The following is a 23,785-nucleotide window of genomic DNA, read 5'->3' on the forward strand; positions in this document are numbered from 1 at the left end:
GGGAAGTAAGGGTCCCATGGGTGATGGAATCCCGCCATAGTGTCTGCACGAGAATATATAAGTACTAGAAAGTAGATAGAATGTTAAAATACTCCTATAGTATTTTATGTCTTTTTGTTTTGTTCTTAGACCCTCTTTTTGATTTACAGCTGATAAGTTTTAGATTTGTTATCCACCTTGACCACTCCTAGACACATGTTGGTCGTATCTCGAATAAATATAGTTGATCGAGCTATATTTACCCTATATATGATTACATAACTGTCTATGTTTAGTCACGATGTCCAACTCTTCTTATTGTTTTCTAATATGCATGTATGTATGCATACTTTGGTAAAATATTTATATTTTTAAACTATAATTTTAGTCAGAGTGTTTTAGTCCCATTGTATTTATAGTTGTATATCTCGTATGGTTAGATATAATAGTTCACTATAAACAATGCTCTGATACCAATCTGTCACACCCCCGAACCATGACGGCGGAAACGTCTGGGGGCGGATGACGTCATTGTATAGTACCACAATAATTGAATATGAATAAAGCATATCAACAAAACATAATACGTTAAGATAACACACTTACATTGTTTACATGTTGTATATGTTCATTAAATTACACAAAAATGACATAATGTATGAAAATTTCAAAATACAACAAATATCCAAGATCCATGGCCCAAATACCTGCTCACTGAGTCCCTAAGAATACAAGTCGTTTTGAAAAGCGTCAACATAGAATGTTGGTGAGTTCACAAGAATATTTGTAAGAAAAGGTTTGTAACATCTTTGTTTGTAATAATTTGTAAGACTCCAGAAAATCCAATATTTTTTGTGAAAAATGGTTTGTAAGTCTCGTCCTAAACTGTGAATAATTGCATGTATGTCCTTTTGTTTTCTTTTATTTGTAGTTGAAAAGAGCGGATGTTCCTAGAAAATCCCATATTTTCTGTTTTATGAAAAAATGTAGTCTTAAGACCCTAAGACTGAGTTGGTGATAGTAATGTACAAAAAATGAAGCGTAGTTTTATATTTTATAAAACCAGTGAAGTGTACACTTTTTGTAAATCCAAAATAACGTTGTTAATCCCTATCTGAGTCGTTACAACCATGCTTGATGTGACTGGTATGTCTGTTATGACGTTCTTCAGGCGTCGGTTTCGGTAAGATATTTGTCACTCTAGACTGGCCCCGTCTAGCTGTAGCGAACAACTTAGGTGTGGGGGTGTCAGCCCCATATAGATCTATACACAATTACCTCGCTCTCCTTCCAGAAGACTCTGGTTATAACTATAGGACTTACGGTGTACGCTAGGTAGGTACGACGAAGGAAAGTATCACAAGATTTACGTGACTTTGACTCCCCTTTATTGAATAATGAAAATAACATTACTAGTGTAAATTCGTGACTGTAGTTTTATGACACACGTTTTACAGCTTTATGACATACAACTTATAACCTGTACTTTTAAAAGCTTTATGGTGGACAAATTATGACACACAATTTACGCGACTTTGACTCCCCTTTATTGAATAATGAAAATAACATTACTAGTGTAAATTTGTGACTAAAGTTTTATGAAATGCGTTTTACAGCTTTATGACATACAACTTATAACTTGTACTTTTAAAAGCTTTATGGTGGACAGATTATGACACACAAAATTTACTGTCGTAATAATTATGTTTTGTATACCAATTTGGTTAAATTATTTATAACACTTTTTATAAATAATCATTAATGCATTTGTCTACTTGCAATATATGTTGTGTAAATAGCATAATCCTCTAGGTTTTTAAACCATTAAAATGATGACGACATATTACGACTATTTTACTAGTAGAAACTATTATTTGTAAAATATTCAAGTTTTGTAATTTGTTTAACACACCAAAATATAGTTTAAGAGTTTTGCAACATAAAATACTTTATTTTATTGTGACTCTAACATGTCACGATTTCTACAATACACATGAAATAACTTTGAACTTTATTTTATCCAAATATTTGTGTAGTTATAAGTGTTAAGAAATATATGTCCAAAAGTTAATATTCTTGAGTACAACACTCATATTCTTGTCATTTTTGAATGTACAACCCATATCCACAGGATTTCATGCAACATATATGCTAACAAACACATTTCTCATGATTTTTATGAGATGTATAAGATAAACTACATATTCATGCAATTACCCAAAGGTCAAACACATAACACATTGGTCCATGCAATTATCCAACAGTTAAACGAAAACTTGACTTGTATTCCCCCCCCCCCCCCCCAAAAAAAACGTATGAAAAACTCAAAAAAAGTGTGGTATGAAGCTCACATTGGTTGATTTCGTGTGGTGGGAAGAAAAAGAAGGAAATTTTTCGAGCCTTGCCTTGTCTTGGAGAGATTCTTGAAAAGTTAGTGTTTCTAAGAGCTTAAGACACAACAAAAGTGTGTAAACAAGAAGTTCTCGACTTAGATATGTATAGAAATCACTTAAGTTTACAAGAAGCTTACTAAGTTCTTATGAGTTGTTTGAAGAAAACCTTCAGGATGGCACCACACTTTGAATTTTTGGGAGAGAAATGAGAAGGATTCTTGAGAGCAAAGTGAGGAAATGAAAGTCTTTTGTGTGTGTGAGGGTGTGGTGGTTGCGGTCGAAGTTAGGAGAGAGGGGAGGGAGGAGTTGACTATTCTAGAGTTTGACAGGAGACTAGCATGGGAACATGGTGGTTAAACACCTTGATGCATGTTGGGTAAAAATGAGGTGTCACACTCCTAATCCATTTCTTTTTTTGTTTTGTTATACCGTAACCGAACCTTAGGGTTTTTGGTCCAAAAGAAAGCCCGAAAGAAATGGGTTTCGATTTTTGGCTTGGCCCAAAAGAGTTTTTGGCCCAATAGGGCTCAATGAAGGGTTATCTGTAACAACCGTAAGATTCGAGCCAATTTAAAACATTTGATTTCATTCAAAAATCATTAAGTTCATACATCTTGTTTTCAAAATAGTTTAAACATGAGAGTATCCCCCAGAACCATATTACATAAATCATAAAACACGAGGAGCGGGACGTTCATGCTTTTGCCTTGCCACGATCTCCTGAAGTACCTGAAACAAAACACTAAACTGTAAGCCCGAAAGCTTAGTGAGTTACCCCCAAAATATCAACCACACATAAACATACTCATAACATATCACAAATAGAACAACCACGCACATCGGGTCTACTGTGTGACTGGCCCGCCCGCACCGGGCCTTCAGTCCACCTGGTCCACCCTCCGAGTCTAGCCATGTACATCAAGTCTATATTGTGATAGGTCCGCCCGCACCAAGCCTTCAGTCGGCCTGGTCCACTCTCCAAGCCTCGGCACCTCTAGTCCGCCTCTTGTGGCCTTTAGCCTATCCAGACCGCTCGCTGGGCCTTCGGAATATCCGGTCCGCCCTGGGTATCTTGGCCTACAGCACAAAGCAGGACATGCCTCAACCCAACCCCCATCAAACAACCATGTGCACATAAAACAATTAATCATATAAAAAATCGTTAACCAGACAAACAATCTAACAGAACACATAGCATATCAACATCCCAACCAGGATTCTGACCTAACCGGTCACTAGCATAACATTGCCCTATATATCGGGTACCAACCTTAACCAGGTCACTAATATAACATTACCCTAAATACCGGGTACCGACCTTGACCAGGTCACTAACATAACACCATCCTAAATACCAGGATGTAGATCTAGCAAAGCAATAACATAACAAACAATATCCGTATTTCCATCCGATAGAGGGCCGACCTTGGTGCCGTAGACCCTGTCGATATAGTGAGGATAACTCACCTTGCAACTGCCAAACCGAATCACAAGAGCACAATCCCGAAGCACCGCCTCAAACTCCAACACCTATATCCATCAATAACCATTGACATAAATATACAAATTACCATAATACCCCTGAAGGTCAAAGTCAAAGTCCTTAGTGAAAGTCAACCTTCCTGATTGACTCTACTCGCCGAGTCAACCCGTCGACTCGCCGAGTTCTCATATTCAGAAAACTCTCATAGCACGACTTAACTCGCCGAGTCGCCCCAAGACTCGTCGAGTCCAACGATCTCTAAGTTCCATCCTGACCAACTCACTGAGTCCCCAACCGAATCACTAATCCAAGACTTTAACTGAAAGAGGTTGGGTTCTACAAGCAGACTCGCCGAGTCCAATAACAGACTCGTCGAGTTCACGAGAATCTTCAATAGACTCGCCGAGTTGTTCTTCCAACTCGTTGAGTCCAAGTTCATCATCATAAGACTCGCTGAGTCACCTATGCGACTCGCCGAGTTACTACGCGACTCAATGTATGATCTCTAGCCCAACTCGCCGAGTCATCTCCCAGACTCGCCAAGTCCATACGTGCATTCCCATAATCTCGAGTCACAGAGCTACTCCTTTACTCCAAACAATAGATTTGGGTCTCTAAGGTCCATTAGCAACATAAAGTTGCTACCTTTACGTGCTTCTTTCCTCATAATACCAAAAAACAAGCTAGAAAGGGACGTAACTCTTGGGAAAAGGCTTTTACATAACAACCAGAAAAGGTGTTATGCATCAATGATCCAAATATAACTCAGATATGGAGTTTCAACTCCAGATGTAACTCATGCTTCAAGATCTCATCAATATTTCTCCAACCAAACCCTAAAACTCCATGAAAATGGAACTAGAAAGGAGAAGGCCAAGGATAATGATTCCTTTCCTCCAAAAATGACCTCCCACTGAAGTATAATCCGGATCTCTTCATGTCTCCTTGATCCAAGCTTCTTGATCTTCAAGATCCCTTCACAAATCACACCAGTTTGCTTCCAAGTCTTCTTACAAATGAAATTAGGGCTTCTGGATCTCAAAAGGGTAGCAAAGCGGCCGAGGGTGGGTTATAATGTGCTTTATATAGGGCACAACCCCTAGTATTAGGGTTTTCTCCCTTCAGTACCAACTCGTCGAGTACAAGCCACCGACTCGGCGAGTTGTCCACTTAAACCCGCGACAAATCCCGCTCCGACTCGGCGAGTAAGCATGCCTACTCATTGAGTCCCTTTCCTTAATTTACAACTTAAGCCCTTCAATAGCACCTCTAGAATTTGGTGTGTTACAACTCTCCCCCACTTAAATTAGGCTTCGTCCTCGAAGCCTATTGCAGTATACGCTTCAGAACAAACCCCTTGCACTGCAGACTCCGATTTCTCTATCAACTCATGCTCTTACAAACCCTACTTCTGTATCTCTCTTAAAATGGCTTATTCGCACGTGACATCCTTGCCACTACTCCAAGCCAACCATCGGTCTTTCAACTCTATAGCACCATATATCAGTCACATATCACACGATGATACCATCCCTTCAAATCAGGAACACACATCCGCGCCCTACGAATGCTAGCTACCACAAACACTCACTGAGCTCTGTTAAGACACTAATCCATCTTCCTTCGCCCAAGATTGGCGATAACCCTGATAACTTGCAACCTGAAACGAACCCTGCTTTCTCCTCTGATTCTATACCTCACGCGCTGACAGGATACCGCATCCTTCAGCTCCCATAACCCATCAACCAAACATCTCGCGTAACCACTTGTACCTGGCCCAATCAGCCTCGGGCTGGAATACCAGGCATGCCTATAACGAGTCCAAACTACTCCCGAGTCTGTTAACCTACTGTATCACCTTCCTCTGTCCGAATCTCCAATCTGGAACCACTATCCTCCTCCTCTTTCAAGGAGACTGAAAATATGCCTGCGCATCATCCAACATTGCCACAACCTCAACGGGCATCCTACCCGTAAGTGCTTCCATATATCTTGTATAACCCCAATGCTTACTTTCAATAACTGAAGTACTTTCGATCATCCATTTACACTACTGCTTTCCTTTCAGAGGACCCACACTCCTTCCGGAGCTATATCCCTTTCCTTTCCAGGAAATCTACTCAACAACCCTTGCCACACCTGCAAGTGCCACTGTGCTAACTCCACTCTACACTATCCATGTAGAGCAACTGCTATTCTCGAACTCCTATATACTCCGAATCCGATCACATACTAACTAGGCCCACGCACAGCCTCTAGCCAACTCCATCATCATGATCAATACTTGGGGCCAGACCATATCGATTACTATTTGATGGCGACATAAACACCTAATCTCCTCATACCGATCCACTAACACATATAGAGTCTTCAACATGATTGGACCGACTTACCAAGCCTTCAGCCTATATGGACCACTCTTAGAACCTTCAGCATGTCTGGACCGCCCTCCTAGGCCTTCAGCCTGTTTGGACCGTTCCCCGAGCCTTCAGCCTGACTGGTATGCCTCCCGGCCTTCAGTCTATCCGGACCACTCAAAACTGTCGTACGCCACCCTGAACCATCCTTCTAGGAATCTCTCCCATGCAGTCTGTTCTAGCCCTCTTGGGTTTCTGAACTCCAGCTCCGTTTCCGGAATCCTTTCCATGGCCTAAACCCAGACCTCACATCGACCAACTAGCTTACCTGAAACCATGGTCTGTTCCCTGCCCCACTTGTCTATCACTTGCTCCAATCATGCCACATTCTCCGCTAACAACACTGATAAACCTAAATAGCTAACCAACCCTGGATACTTGATGTTATACCGGAGAATTTTCCAATTCTCCCCACTTATTGTCACAACTACTAACTTCCGCTGACAAAACCGACATAACTCGATCGACCTTACTTGATAAAGTCCCCCCTTCTTTTCCTGGACTAAATCCCTCCAGAGTGGGCAATCTTCACAGAATACTCCTCCGATATCGCACATCCCAAACTTCAAAGAAGTTCGAACCTCAACTGAACACTTCTCGCATCGCAGTTACTATTCCTAGCAACGAGATCATATATCCTATCTTCCGATCACCTATCCTCTTGGATGCTAACCGACTACAACCCCTAACTACTAAGATCCTCAATCATACCATGAATCATGCAAAAAAAGGCGAACAGATCTACAATACAACATAATCAACAAGATAACAAGATATCAAAATGGAAACATACCTGCAGCTGCATCCGGCTCTGCCCTGACCTCCTTTGTTGTATGCTGGAAAGCGCGTCCCTGAGCCCTCGAAGGCTCCACTCCACCCATAATCCTCAATGTGGCTGGTGCTGGATCCTGCACCAGTCTTGCAACAAGTTGTGGACAGTTGACCCTCAAGTGTCCAACTTGATGAAAATGATAATAGATCCTCATATCCTAAGCCGGGACCGACTGACGACAATCCCTCGCATAGTGCCCTTTTTTCCCACACTTGCGACATGCACCACCGGACCTACAAACTCCGGCATGACCCTTCCCACACTTTTCACAAGTGCGGCTGCTCTGACCTCCAACCCTAGAGTCAACGGTCTTGGACCGTTTTGGCGCCGACTGCGACTGGATCGGGGCCTGCCTCTGCTCTCGTAACTGCAACTCCATCTCTAACACCCGCCGCCTGGCGGCCTCCTGCAACTCTAACAAGGTATCACACCTTTGCGTGGACACAAATTGCCTGATGTCCCTCTTGAGCATACTCAGATATCTGGACATCTGATCCTACTCTGAAGCAAACTCCGGGCAAAACATCGCCCTCTCAGTGAACATCCTGGTGATCTCCATCACCGACTCTGAATCCTGCTTTAACTCCAGGAACTCCTGAGCCAACCTCTCTCTCTCAACCCGTGGAACATAACGAGTGATGAACATCTCCCAGAACCGATCCCTAGTAACCGCAGCCCGCTGCGCATTAGAATAATATCCCATAGTCAACCTCCACTAATCCTTCGCCCCGAGCCTCAAAAGGTTCAGAGCACACCTCACCCTCTGATCCGCAGGGCATGAACACGTGAAGAAACAACCCTCCACGTCTGACAACTATCTTATAGCAACGATCGGATCCTCAACTCCATCGAAAGTAGGGGGCTTCGTATTATCAAAGTCCCGATACTGAAAACCTCAACCGGCTCCTTCCTCTGCTGCTGTTACAGCCGTTGTAGCTACTGCGGCAGCCGCCTCCGCAAAATCTGCATATCGCTCATCAAAGTACTCAACGATGGTGGTCTTGATCGAACCAAGCATCTCCGGCAACTCAGCTCGGAACATAGCAGCAACCTCATTATGCAGGATCTCACGAATCCTGGCATCCAACTCGTCCGCACTCATCTGACCAATGACCTCGGGTGGTACCGATCCACCCTAATCATCCTCTCCCGATCCCGATCTCGAACTGGATCCTTTCCCGAGACGTCTCGTAATCGCCATACTGTAAATACATCACAAGATATTATGCATTCCTCATAATAACCCTGAGAACCAGTTCCCAACAAAACCCTAGGGTTTGTGACTTCCTTGATACGCATATGGGTCATGTGCTTTCGGTAGTACGGGCCCATACTACCTTCCACACCTACCCATATTTGTATCAAGTATCACCACAACACCCTAACAATAGCATATACATAACGAGCACTCGATCCCCACTCCTAGAGGAGCACCACTATCCCATAACCGACCTACTGGTCTCACACAACCCTCCCATCCATGAAACTTCCACCAACCCTACAGCACTAGTGTATGCTAGCCATACATAACGCTGGACCCCATAGACTTTCGAATATCAAATCCTACCCTAAGCTCCCAATCAAACAAGAACAGAACATAAGGTCAAATCGAACATTCTCAAGCTCATCATCATAAGACTCGTTGAGTCACCCATGCGACTCGCCGAGTTACTACGCGACTCAATGTCTGATCTCTAGCCGGACTCGCCGAGTCATCTCCCAAACTCGCCGAGTCCATACGTGCATTCCCATAATGTCGAGTCACAGAGCTACTCTTTTACTCCAAACAATAGATATGGGTCTCTAAGGTCCATTAGCAACATAAAGTTGCTACCTTTACGTGCTTCTTTCCCCATAATACCAAAAACCAAGCTAGAAAGGGATTTAACTCTTGGGAAAAGGCTTTTGCATAACAACTAGAAAGGCGTTATGCATCAATGATCCAAATAGAACTCAGATATGGAGTTTTAACTCCAAATGTAACTCATGCTTCAAGATCTCATCAATATTTCTCCAACCAAACCCTAAAACTCCATGAAAATGGAACTAGAAAGGAGAAGGCCAAGGATAATGATTCATTTCCTCCAAAAATGACCTCCCACTGAAGTATAATCCAGATTTCTTCAAGTCTCCTTGATCCAAGCTTCTTGATCTTCAAGATCCCTTCACAAATCACACCAATTTGCTTCCAAGTCTTCTCACAAACGAAATTAGGGCTTCTGGATCTCAAAAGGGTAGCAAAGCGGCTGAGGGTGGGTTATAATGTGCTTTATATAGGGAACAACCCCTGGGATTGGGGTTTTCTCCCTTCATTACCAACTCGTCGAGTACAAGCCACCGACTCGGCGAGTTGGCCACTTAAACCGGCGACAAATCCCGCTCCGACTCGGCGAGTAAGCATGCCTACTCGTCGAGTCCCTTTCCTTAATTTACAACTTAAGCCCTTCAACAACACCTCTGGAAGTTGGGGTGTTACATTATCGGCACAAAGGAACGTCCAATAGAAGTTTTCGGCCCAATGAAGGGCTATCAGCCCAAAGGAAGGCCCAATAGAAATTTTCGGCCCAATAAGGCCCAATGAAGGGTTATCGGCCCAATGGAAGGTCCAATAGAATTTTTCGGCCTAAAGGAAGGTCTAATAGGAGTTTTCGGCCCAATAGGGTGTTGGGCCGAGAATTCTTGGACCAAAACCCAAAATGCATGTAGACTTAGCTATTGGATCAAGTTTTTGGGATTGTGTGAGACTATTTCAGCTTGATTTGCAATGTACGTACGTATGAACTTAAATAACATTTTAGTTTGAATTTCACTAAATGGAGTGTTGCAAGGTTACATGAAGGAAATTGTCTCGAACAAGAATCACAATTTCAACCCTAATTTGCTAGTTGTGACATAATCAAAATAAAAGCCTTCTTGAAATTGCTTGGAAGCTAGCACCAAAAATCGCATGCCTCAGATGATTCACACCCAACCCTAGTAACAAGGAGGCTTAAAGTAAGAGGAGAGGGGAGCTTCAAAATTTTGGCCTTGGCTCCTTGGAAAGGAGTGGACGAAATATGGAGCTAGGGAGGTGTTTATATAGCTAAAGGAAACTTGGGGCTAAAGTTAGGGTTTTTGGGATAAAGCCTAGATTAATTAATATAATAATCAAGCTACCTTATCTTCTTATCATTACCCTATGGATGAAAATTCTAGGCTATTCCTAGCCAATTTCGTCCACCCTATCTCATGGGATTCTAAAGCCTTCCCGCTTCAACTTTCAATATGCAACCAAACAGTCCTTGCAATTTTAATTAATCCAATTAATCTCAAAATTAATTCTAATTAATTTTTGATTAATTAATTATTATTTTCATAACATATTAATAAATTCATTTTGATTTCTAATTAATTTATTAATCACATAAAAAATTAATAAATCAATCTCTCTCTCTCTCTCTCTCTCTCTAAATGTCATCATTTTCAAATATTAGGTTTGATGGCAACCCAAAAGGAATTTGCTAATAATTAAAGATTATAGTAATTTAGTTTTTAGCTTGGACACCTAATCCAACATTCTCGTACTTGGATAAGTCTAAAAATAAATTACTAGAACTTCTAAATTAAACAACAAAGAGTGCTCCATAGCAATTGTCGAACTCTTGAACTAAACAAAAATTAGTCCTAAGATAAGTGATCAAATATTCTTACGTTCTACTAGATATCATACACACATGAGACATGTATTATAATCAATCTCAGTGTCCAAAAATTTGTTTCCCAGTTTCTTGATTTGTGATGATGACATAAGACTTCAACTTGAACACTTCAACTGAGTCATGGTTGGGCCCAACATGATAAGTCAACACCAAATCACCGAGGGTCCAAAAGATATCGCTTTTCCTGTTAAGCAAAAAGGAACGAATAAACTTTGACTTATATGCTTTTATCCTTTACTCCCCAATCATACATGATATTGCGTTTTATAACATCATGTTACTGACGTGTTTTCGCAATACCAATGTACAAGCAAATTGTAAATTAAAACTCATATATCTCCATTTCAAGAATATAATATATTATCGTCTCAAAATTACTAATCCGTGAAGTAATTCTCTAAGCGTAGGTTTATCCAATATTTAAATCTCCATTTCTAAGTACTCATGAATGTTGTAGCAATATAATTGCTATGTATAACTTCTTTAGACAATCTACAATCCAATTCATGACAGTCTTAATTCATTACTTACTTCCCAAAGTATGAGCGACTGTGGAATTTGAATAATTAAATTATTCAGGAAGTAAAACACGCAAAACGAAACACAATAATAAACAATTGACATAGGCAGTAAACAAACTCATACACAATCTCTATTATTTAATCACCAAAAGTCAATTAAATTAATTTATTAAAAGTTTCAAACTAATCATCTAACTGTTGGATTAGGTGTCTAAGCCATTAACTAAATTATTATAAACTTCAATTATTAGCAAAGTCCTTTTAGACTACCCTCAAACCTAGTAAGAGAATGGAATGCTATTTGGAGAGAGACCCTAATTTATTAATTTATTATATGATTAATTGGAAATCAAAATAAATAATTTATTTATATGTTTTGAGAAAAATATATTAACTTGAAATTATGTTGTTTAATTATAAATTAATCAGAAATTAACTTGGATTAATTTTCGGATTAATTGGAATAATTAAAAGTGGAAGGAGTAAATGTGACAAAGCTCAAAAGATTGAGCATTGACCAATTTAAGAGCCTCCCAAGAGAGTTGGACGAATTCTAGGTTGGTTCTATGAGTTTCTAGAGCTTTTCTTGGGCTCTAAGGAAACTTGGGGGGGGGGGGGGGAGCAAAAGCGATAAGGCTTATCCAAGGAAACATGCTTTATCCAAGCTCCTCTAGTCACCTATATAAAGGCTCCATATGCCTCATATTTTCAGTTATCACAATTCCTTAAGGAATTTTGAAAATATTTTCCCTTCTCCTCTCTCTTCAATAGCCTCCAACTTCTAGTGTTTGGGTGTAAGCCATCAGAGGCATGAGATTTCTGATGTTGGCTTTCTGAAGTTCTACAAAAAAAGGAATTTAAGTTTATTTACAATAATAAACTAAAAGGTATGTTTTCTAATAACCATTTCTTCAGTTTTGAAAATATCAATCTGCTTTAGGGTTCTTGAATTCAAATTGTTGTTTGCTTATCATAGTGAGAATATAGAAACTTTAGGGTGAATGCGAATTTAGGGTTATATTTTTTTCGCCGAAAATACGATTTTTGTTTTCTAGAACCCATCAGTGGTATCATACCTAGGTTCTCTATGATTTTGTACAAAGTTGAATAAGATCAAAAACCCTCCTTAATTGTTTTTGATCTGGGAAAGCGTTTTAGAAACCCTAGCCTCCTCAGTGTTCCCTTGTTTTTGATAATTATGAATTTTAAATGTTGGGTTATTAGGGTTACAACTACAGTGCATTAAGCAAAAAACATTCAAACATTTCAAACGACTAGGGCACATGCAACCTAATAGGATATATGTCTTTCATATATAGGCAACATACTTTGAATCATCATCCTACAAAACTTTACTATGAAAAACTAATTCATGAGAATAAGAAACTTACCTTAAAGATTGTTATAGAAAACAATCTTGAATTCCTCCTTGAAAGACTCTTGGAAACAAGTGCCACAAGTGTCGCGCCTCTAATGGTTCACACCTAAACCCTAGAAACGAAGGAGCTTGAAGAGAGAAAGGAGAGAGGTGGAAATTTCAGCCCTAAGCCTCTAAAGCAATGTCATGGTCGAAATTCTAAGGCTAAGGGTCTTTTTATAGCTAAGGTAGCTTCGTGCCAAAGCTAGGGTTTAAGGAGGAAACCCTAATCCTTTTGCTTGGTAACCAAGTAGCCCATTCCCCTCTTTCAAGGGGTTTGGACGAAATTCCTTGGGTTTACCCAAGTAATTTTCATCTACCTCATCCAATGAGGTCCATGGGCTCCTTTCCTCAACTTTTAATAAAAACCCAAACAGACCCTGCACTTTGAATTAGTCCATTTAATCCCAAAATTAATTCTAATTAATTTCATATTAATGATTAGTTAAATGATACTATTTCCAATTAATATATTATTCTCATAATATATTAACAAAGTATTTGTTTTGATTTCCAATTAATTTAGTAACCAAGTAATAAATTAATAAACCAATCTCTCTCTCTAAAAGTTATCATATTCAATTGTTAGGTTTGAGGGCAACCCAAAAGGACTATGCTATTATCAATTAAAGTATATACCAATTATAGTTATGGGATTAGACACCCAATCTAATAGTCTCCCACTTGGATAAGTCCGTAATTATAATTGCCAGTATAACTTCCAAAGTGATCAACAAATTGTAGCTTCCAAAAGTCGTTGTCGAACTCTAACCCAGTCAGTTACGTGTCCTAAGATAAGTGATCAAATATTCCTCCATTCTACAAGATATCGTACAGACATGAGTCATTGATTATAATCAATCTCAGTGTCCAAGTTTTTGTTTTCCAATTTATGATCTGTGGCGACTAAATTCAGAGTGCTAATTGAACACATCAATTTAGTCTGGGCTCGGCCAACGGCTTATAAGTCAACACCAAATCACGGAGAGGCCCAAAGATATTGATTTTTCTCATTAGGGAAAAAGGAACGAATAAAATTGTACTTATATGCTTGCACTCTTTACTCATCAAATTATTGATGCATTTATAACATCAAGTTACTAATGCATTTGCGTATTATCAATGCACAATTGACTTGTAAACAACAACTCATATATCTCCATTTCAATAATATAAGATATTATCGTCTCAAAATTACTCGTGATAAAATCCATGAAGTAATTCTCTGATCGTGGGTTTATCCAATACTCAAAATCCTCATTTTCTAAGTACTCATGAACATTGCAACAAAACTATTGCTATGACTAATCTATATAGACAATCTAAAATTCAGTTCATGATAGTCTTAATTCGCTACTTACTTCTAAAAGTACAAGTGACTGTGGAATTTTGAATAATCAAATTATTCAGGAAGTAAAATATGCAAAGTGAAACACAATAATAACCTAACTAACTATGGTCTCAAAACTATTGATTATACATAAAACCCTTATTATTTAATCACCATATTATTTAGACTTTATTCATTGTATAATGTTTCGAGTAATCAACTAAACACTTGAATTAAACATTAATCACTCCATGTTACAAACATGCATACTATGTCTCTCTATGGTCCTTCCTTTGCAAACAGATTGACTGGACACTATTCCAATGATGCTCATTTCACAATTCCAAGTTTTTGTCATTACTTAAAATGTGTTAGAATTCCAACCTTACATGCATTGTCCTTCTGAGATGTCGAGGCTTCAATGTCATAGAGACTTAGCCAACGATATTACAGAATGTTCCTATGGAACTTTGTTACTAAAAACAATTCCATGGTAAAGAAGTCTCAAATTCAAGATACACTCCTTGAACATCTTTCTCATATTAAGGTTTTTAACTCACATGTAGATTTTAATAATCAACTCCTATTATGTAAATATTTCCAAATTCCCATATGACTATCAATTTTGACCAAGAATCATCCCAATCTAAAACATGTCAATATGGTCCTTCCAAACAATACTATACTTCCAACTGTCCATAAGCAACCAATCTTTTGGAAACCTCAGAATCTATCTGACAGTTGTTTAACAACTTTAGTCACACAAAGTTCTAGTCCCCTTTCCCTTTTCAATGCCCAAGGCATTTGGAAAAATCAGAACAAGTGAATATTATAGCATATGTGATCGATCCTATATCTGAAACATATGTGACTCGATTCATAATGTCTTACATAATGACACGATATCTGATCAGTTTCTTCCTATAATATTTCTGTATATCGAATTTACTATGAAGAACCATTTCAACGTGATATTTATATATGTCAAAGACTAAATTCTATTAAACCCTTCAATCTAAGCTTTTAGATTTGAAACGAAGTATGAATGCCCTCTCCCTTAAGCCTATCATAAAGAAACAATTTCCACACTTTGCAATTTGCAAATTGAAAAATTTGTTCCATACGAATAGTATTGCCAACTTGCAACACTTAGCATAATAATTATGCTTCCACTAGCATAACAATTATGCTCCCAATAGTACAAAAATTATGCTCCCGCTAGCTTTGACATGTATCCAGAAATCACTGGACTTTTAGAAATCAATACTATTAACTTTCTTACTTGTAACACCGTGAATGTTCAAACAAAATTGTCATTTTTAAATAACAAAAATTCTAATAATACATTACACAAAAATCCCCAATTATCAAATTAACAAAACACAAATCCATAATTGTTTGATTAATAAACCAGGATCCTCCAAAACATAACTTTTCATCTCGTGTGTACAATCGAGCCGTCACCTTCCCGTGATCCTGAGAAGTAACTGAAACACATAACACATAACATGGTAAGCACGAAGCTTAGTGAGTTCCCAAAAATACCACATACAACACTTTAGCCACTCAAGGCTATAACTCTGTAAGACCCTCCGGTCTATGTGTCTCAGTGGGACACTCCAGTCCCACAGCTCGTTGGACCCTTTGATCCGGTCTTAGTGAGGACCCTTTGGTCTCACAGATCGTTGGACCCTCTAGTCCGATCTCAGTGAAGACCCTCCGGTCTCACAGCTCGTTTGACCCTCCGGTCCAATCTCAGTGAGGACCCTCCGGTCTCACTGCTCGTTGGACCCTCCGCTCCGGTCTCAATATCACATAATATAGCATATATACCACACAGAAAAATGCACAACTCAATTAAGCACATAAGACCCATATATACACAAATTACAATAACACCATAAGTCACAAAGACAGTATGCACGATAACACATAACACATTATAAACAAGTAAGACCCTCTAGTCGATAATGTACTAATACCCTCCGGTCAATAGTGTAAATAAGACCCTCCGGTCAATAACACGAATAAGACCCAGCGGTCACAAAAAAGTCACCACACAGGTAAGTATAGTGAGAAGACTCACCTCGGGTGACGAACATATCCTATAAATGTTGCTGCTGTACTCCACACTGAGCCAAACCTACAATTAACCCCATTAGGATTTAAGACCAACCTTAACATGTTAGGTCTAAATATGGTCCACCAATTCGGTCCTTAAATACCTCAAGCCCATTGGGCCCACCAAGGCCCAATACCAAATAGGTCCGCAAAAGTCCACTAATGGCCCAACTATGCCCTAATTTTCCAAATTGGGCCCAAACCCTCATATGGGCCTTAACCCAAATCCCATCTAAATACTCTAGTCCACATGATTATTCTTGGATGGCCCATTAATAGCCCAATCATCAAAGCCCAATAGAAGGCTAAATTCAAGGCCCAAGCAAGATTACGGTTTCCACATGAAATAATGATTAGGGTTAAGTGTTCTCACTAGGCCCAAACCAACAAACCCAAAATTAGGGTTTTCCAAACCCTAATTAGGGTTTCTAGCCCAATAACCATCCAACAAACACAGATCAAGCATTTGGGCTGATTAGGGTTCACTATGCCAAGCACCACCCGCTACCACCCCAGGTAGTGGTGGTCATCGGCGGCTCAAGGCGGCGACCACCACCTCACGGTCGTGGTGGGGGTTTTCCGGCCATACAAACACCCATTAAACCTCATAATTTTCGAAAACAATAGCTACATTCAAGCACAAACTCATGAACACACCCGTAGCCACCTCCTATGGTGGCTGGTGGTGGTGACTCGGTAGCAGGAGGCAACAACCACCATGGTTGGCAGCCATGGTGGGTTTTTCTCGCCAAACTCACACACATAATTCCCAAGAACGCATCAATCAACAAGTATAATCGAATGCTGAATCATACAGCCGCCTCCTAGGCGGCTAAAGTCGTCGGAAAACGCACATAGTGCCCCCCACGGCCACCGACGTCAAGATTGATGTTTTCGGCATCGGTACCCACAGAAAGCAGTGAGGGAGAGAAGAATAATGGATTGCGGATGGGCTTACCATGCATTTCCGGTGACTCACGACTTGCACAACGAGGAACAACGATTTTTGCCCGGTCCTCGGCGTTTCTCCGACAGCAGATGTCGCAATGGCGACGTTTGGTGGTCTCGTAGCAGCGGCATCGGAGCAGCGACGGAAGGATGGGTGGCGGCTAGAGCTATAAGTGGTGGCTGGAGTCTTTGTCTAGGTTTAGGGTTACCAATCTAACATGGTGACGGGTTAAGAGCACTGGCTATACCTGTGTTTCATTACATTTCTGGACTTTTACAAGATCAGCCCCTCCTCACCATATATTCTTCAACTTTAACCCAATATTTCCCTTTTAACCCCCATTCAACTACCATATGTTTCTTTATATCCCCATTATAGTTTAGGTTCGTGAATGACACATACTAGTGATTTGAATGACTTTGTTTTATACATATATTATATATTGAACTTTTAATTTTATATATAGAATAAGGTGTGTAACATCCCAAGATTTGTCGTTTATAGTCCCTGGGGATGGAAGGGTAAAGCTGTGAAAATCCTAAAGGCTAAGTTGAAATTTTGGGACCAAGAGGAGTACACCACGCGTACATAAGGTTATGTTGAGCGTACTAGGCACGTCCTAGTACGCTGGGCGTACACTTGTGTACCCTGGGCGTACTCATATTAGAAGGAAACCTTAATATTTAGGGTTTTAGGGATATATAAGCAACATTATGAACACAAAACCCTCCCTTACCCCAGCCTCCACTGCTAAGAGTCCTTTTCTCCAAATCCTATCCATTTCCTTGAGTGTCTGAGCTAATGGAGTGTTTCTTGAGTGTTTGAGCTAATGGAGTGTTTCTTGAGTGTTTTAAGAAGAAGGTGTTGCGTCAAGGAGTTGGAGAAGAAGATCAAGCTTGTAGATCTAAAGTTGGTTTGTGCCCTCGAAACTCTAGAAGGTAAAAAGCTTCAAACTTTATACATATATGTATAGATCTTTCCATTTTTGCTTTAAAACCCATTTCTTGTCCCAAAAAGTCCCAAGATGGTGCATGATGTAGTTGGGATGAAATGAGCTGTCCTTCTAGACTCTTGAAGGGGTTTTGAGTGATAAAAATGAGGTCCCATTGGCTTAAGATGTCCCATGCATGGAGTAGGAAAGTCTTAATGGATTAAGACCAAGTATTAAGAGATTTCTAGACGTCCAAAGTGATAAAGTTCATGACTTTATGGGTCCTAGGCACATTTGGTCACTGGATCTGAAGTTTGGGCTTAAGTGGTTAAGCCATTAAGCACTTCTTTAGATTTTGGCAAACCACTACATACGCCCAGTGTAAATCCAGTATGCCCAGCGTACTGGGTCAACCACCCCGTTGGTGGTCAACATCAGGACGAGTATGCCTAGCGTACCAGAGGAGTACACCACGTGTACATCCTCTGTTGGGCCTTTGAGAATTGAGCTTCAGGTTTTGGGCTGTTTATGGACTAGTTGGACTTTGGCCTTTGTTGGACTTTATGAATATATTGTTTTGGGCCAAGTTTTGATAATGGATCTTAGAATTAGGCCCAATTAGGGAGTTGGGCCCAATTTGGTAAATTGGTCCAGTAATGGGCTTTGCATAAGGAATTTCAAGGTTATGGACTTGGCATTGGGCCTTGGCCCAATAAAGAGAATGGACATGATAGATTGTGTGGACCCTTAGTCAAGATTGTTATGTTGCATAATGACTTGATATTTATTATGTGATAGTTCGGGATTTCCGGTGAGACAACAATGAGAGGTTTTCGATACTTTGGCACTACTTGCGAGGTGAGTTATCCTCACTATATCAACAGGGTCTAAGGCACCAAGGCTGAACCTTTATCAGATTTGTATTCGGGTATTTGCTTGGTATGTTTAGTGATCTACTAGATCTACATCCTGGTAGTTAGGATGGTATTATGTCTAGTGACCTGGTTTAGGTCGGTATCTTTGTAGATAGGATGATGCTATATTAGTGATCGGTTAGGTCAGTATCTTGGTTATATGATGGTTGTTGTGTTAGTGATCTGTTAGATCGGTATGATTATTTGTTATATACATGCTAGCGTATGATATTTATGTGCACATGATTGCTTGATTGGGATGAGGTTTAGGTGTAGGTGTGTCCTGCTTCGTGTTGTAGGCCAACATACCCAGGGCGGACCGGATAGACTGTAGGCCCAGGAGGAACATAGTGAGGCTAAAGGCCCGACGAGCTGTCCGGATAGGCTGAAGACCCTGAGAGGGCGTACCAGACGTGCCAAGGCTCGGAGAATGGGCCAGATAGACTGAAGGCTTAGAGAGTGGATCAGGTGGACTGAAGGCTCAATGCGGGCAGACTAGTCACACTGTAGACTCGAGATACATGGTTGTTAGTGTTTGTTATATGATATGTTTGTGGTTGTATGAGGTTGGTATTTTTTGGGGGGGTGACTCACTAAGCCTTCGAGCTTACATTTGTCGATTATTGTTTCAGGTACAGCGGATGATCGCGAGAAGGCGAAGGCGTGACCGTACACTTCCTCATATTTTGATTTGGATTTTTGGGATACTCTGATATGAAACTATTTTGAAAACAAATTTGGGATAAATCTTGGTATTTGAAATGTTTTGAAAATTTTAAATTTGGCATGAATTTTATGGGTGTTACAAGTTGGTATCCTAGCCTTGGTTTGAGTGAATTAGAGGAACACTCGTGTGAATCCATTCTCAAACTAACGAAAATATTTTCAAAATGATTTAAAATGGTTTTCAAAATAAGAAAGGAGGATGCAAGTGTACGATCAATCGGAGCCAGTAAGTAGACCCTAAAATACCATGCATTTATTTGATTATGTGATATCTTAGAACATCATGCTAGTGATAAGATAGGGATCCTCAAGAATCGTATGATAGAATTGCCTGATCTTTGATGCCTTATCTTATGTAGAGTACCTAATTGATTGTTGTATGACTCTGTCGCGTGTGAATTAACTATTGGGTGAATACTCCAAGTCACATGCTACATGGATTAAATGGTCTTAGGGTAAGATTGTTTAAGCCATGCGGTATGTGATTGTATTTATGCAATAGTTAACTGGTACCAATGGAGGGTCGTGTGGCATTTTGTTGATGGGTGGGTTGTGCGAGGCCAAGAGGCCCATAACATTCCTCTAGGAGTGAGGATTGAGCACTAGTTATGTTTATATATATTGTTAGGGTGTTGTGATGATACTTGAGACAAATATGGGTAGGTGTGGAAGGTAGTATGGGCCCGTACTACTGAAAGCACGGGACCCATATGTGTAGCAAGAAAGTCACAACCCCTAGGGTGTGGGTGGGGTTAGGTTCCCTGTTGTTTGTGCGAATTGTCTGATATCTTCCTGTTATATTTTTAGTATGGTGGTTACGAGGCGTTTCGTGACGGGATCTGGATCAGGATCAGGTCAGGACGATCAGGGTGCCTCGACAGCACCCGAGGTCATCAGTCAGGATGGACCATTATTGAAAGAGGATCCAGTCAGGGAGATCATCCGCGAGGAAGTGGTCGAGATTGTCCGGAGTCAGATTCCAGAGCTGTTTGGGTCTATCAAGACCGCTATGAAGGAGTATTTTGATGACAGATATGCAAACCTAGCTGAGACGGCTTCCGCAGTAGCTACAGCGGCTGTAACAACGGCAGGTGGAGGAGCCGGTCGAGGCTTCTAGTACCGGCGCTTCGATAACATAAAGCCCATGAATTTGATGGGACTCAGGACCCTATCACAGCCATGAGGTGGTCATCGGACATCGAGGGGTGCTTTTTCACATGTTTCGGCCCGACTCACCAGAAGGTCAGGTGTGCCCTGAACATGTTGAGGTCCGGGGCGAAGGACTAGTGGAGATTGATGACAAGGTCTTATTCGTATGAGCGGAGAGCTGTAGTTTTTTAGGATCAGTTTAGGGAGATGTTCCACTCCCGCTACATTCCACGGGTCGAGTGTGAGCGGCTAGCTCAAGAGTTCTTGGAGTTGACACAGGACACGGAGTCGGTGACGGAGATCACCTGTATGTTCACTGAGAGGGCGATGTTTTGCCCGGAGTTTGCTTTCGAGCAGGCTTAGATGACAAGATATTTGAGCATGCTCAAGACTGACATTAGACAGTTTATTGCTACCCAACGATGTGATACGTTGATGGATTTATAGGAGGCCGCTAGGCGGCGTGAGCTGGAGATTAAGTTATAGTTGCGAGAGCAGAGGCAGGCCCTGGTGCAGTCTCAGCCGGCGCCAAAGCAGTCCAAGACCGCTGATTCTAGGGTTGGAGGTCAGAGCGGCCGCACTTGTGAGAAGTGCAGGAAGGGTCACACTGGAGTTTGTAACTCTGGTGGTGCGTGCCGCAAGTGCGAAAAAGAGGGGCACTATGCGAGGGATTGTCGCTAGTTGGCCCCGGTTCAGGACGTGAGGATTTGTTATCACTCCCATCAGGTTGGTCACGTGAAGGCCAACTATCCATAGCTTGCTACATTAAGGACTACTGTTACGGGTCAGGGTAGAGCAGAGCCTCCGAAGGCTCAATGACATGCCTTCCAACTTAAGGCAGAGGAGGTCAGGATAACACCGAATTCGGTTGTGGGTACATTTCCATCTCTTATCTTACTGTTTATGTTTATATTATGAATTTTCCACCTCTTTCTGCATGAGACATTAGCACATAAGAGGGTCAGAGGATTTTAGTATCGAGGAGTCGTAGATGGTTAGCATCCAGGGGTGTTGGAGAATGGGGAGTTAGGATTTAGGATCACCATTCCAGGACTAGTAGACGTGAATCGAAGATGAAAAAGTGTTCAGCTGAGGTTCAGTTTCTTTTGTAGTTCAGTTGATCCATGTCAGGAAAGTTGTTATGCGGAGGTTGTTCACTACATGGTTTATCGTTATAGTTAAGGGTGATAATACCTAGTAGGGACGGTTGAGTTGTGTTTTAATTTCACCGTTAGTAGGTATTAGTTAGTGTCCCAAGTGGGGGAGAATTGGAAATTCTCAGATGGAGTATCAGCCATTGAGAGTTCTGTTAGCTACCAGGGTTAGACAGTGCCTTCAGCACGAGTGTGCGGGCTAGTTAGCGCATGTGTTAGACACGCAGGTCAGGGAATCGACCACGACTTTCCGAGAGGGTGGACGATCGACATGAGGCCTAGGGTTAGGCCGGGGTTAGAGTCCACGAAATGGATCGGGAGTTCGGAACCCCAAGTGGGTGAGAACAGTCTACATGGGAGAGATCACTAGGAGGGGTTGCATGGCTTGGTAAGACTTGACCCGACCCGGCATGGTCCATTTGGGTTGCATGGCATCATGAATTTGGATAGACTATAATGAGAGAAATAACACTTAAGGTTGGTTAATATATATTATAAGTTCTAATATATTAATTAGATTATTTAATTAGTATTGATCAAGAATTAATCTAGGATTAATTAAGTGATTAAAAGAAGACTAATTAAATATATGGGTTGATTGTGTAAATCATCCATACTTATATAGTGGGCTAATGCTTCATGGATTGTCAAGTTGGGCTAAAACCCATAAGATGCTCCATGGATGCTCCATGGTGTATTTAAACCCATGGATCCAAGGAAATGGAAAGCCATGACAATTAGGGTTTACCCTAATTGTGACACTAACTATATAAGCATCTTATTGTTGACAAAATCGGTGACTATGTATGGGTAATAAAAAGGGCTAGCCGATTTTCATGAATTGTGAAGTTCTCTCAAGTCATTTCATGTGTATTCGGTGTTGTGTGAACCATTTGAGGTGTCACACTTGGGGCACTAAGCACTCAAGCTTCATGAAGACAATCTACATCAAAGAGGTATGTAATTCTAACTTGATATATTCATATGGATCTATGTTATTATGCTAGTTAGGATAAATACCTTGGAAAGATCATATTTGCATGTATAATAGAGAAAACATAGATCCAAGGTATTCAGGGTTGCATGTACACTTAGGAGTGTTAGAATTCTCAAAACCTAATAGTGGTATTAGAGCCTAGGCTTGCTTTCTCTTATACTTGATGCAAATAGATTTTTTGAAGCCAAGAATCTGTCAGGGCCTAAAACTTGATGAGTTTTGGTAGAAAACTCGACGAGTTCATGTATTAGAGGATGAACTCGTCGAGTTCCATGAAGAACTCGACGAGTTTGGCCTCCAGACAGCATATCTTCGGTTTTTTTGGCTGGAATTGGACTAGGAACATTACCATAAACTATTTTTGCACTTATAAACTTGTTTTTAATGTGGTAATGTTCACGCTAGTCCAATTTCAAAGATAATTGTCAATAGATTCATGTTTTGTATTAGTTTAAAAGTTATGCTAATTACATGAAAAAGTTTGATGTGAATTATTTTTGTTCATATGAGTTGCTTAGATTAATAGATAAGTTAATTGATTATGTGTTTTCAATCCATTTTAATCTAAGAGATGATTCTAAAATGTGTTTGTCTAACTTGTCCTCAAGTTACATGAAAGGTCACATTTAAGTTTCATAAAATTCATAAAAGTTGGCAATGGTTACAGAAAAATGAAGAGTCTTATCCTCAAGTTATGGAGGTTCAATAGTCACTTCATTAAGTAACAAAATGTGTAACCTTAATTAATTCCATAAGTTACAAAATAAAGAAAAA

The sequence above is a fragment of the Lactuca serriola genome, chromosome 7, assembly GCF_051521515.1.
Source record: "Lactuca serriola cultivar US96UC23 chromosome 7, Lser_US96UC23_V15, whole genome shotgun sequence".
Classification (NCBI taxonomy): Eukaryota; Viridiplantae; Streptophyta; class Magnoliopsida; order Asterales; family Asteraceae; genus Lactuca; species Lactuca serriola.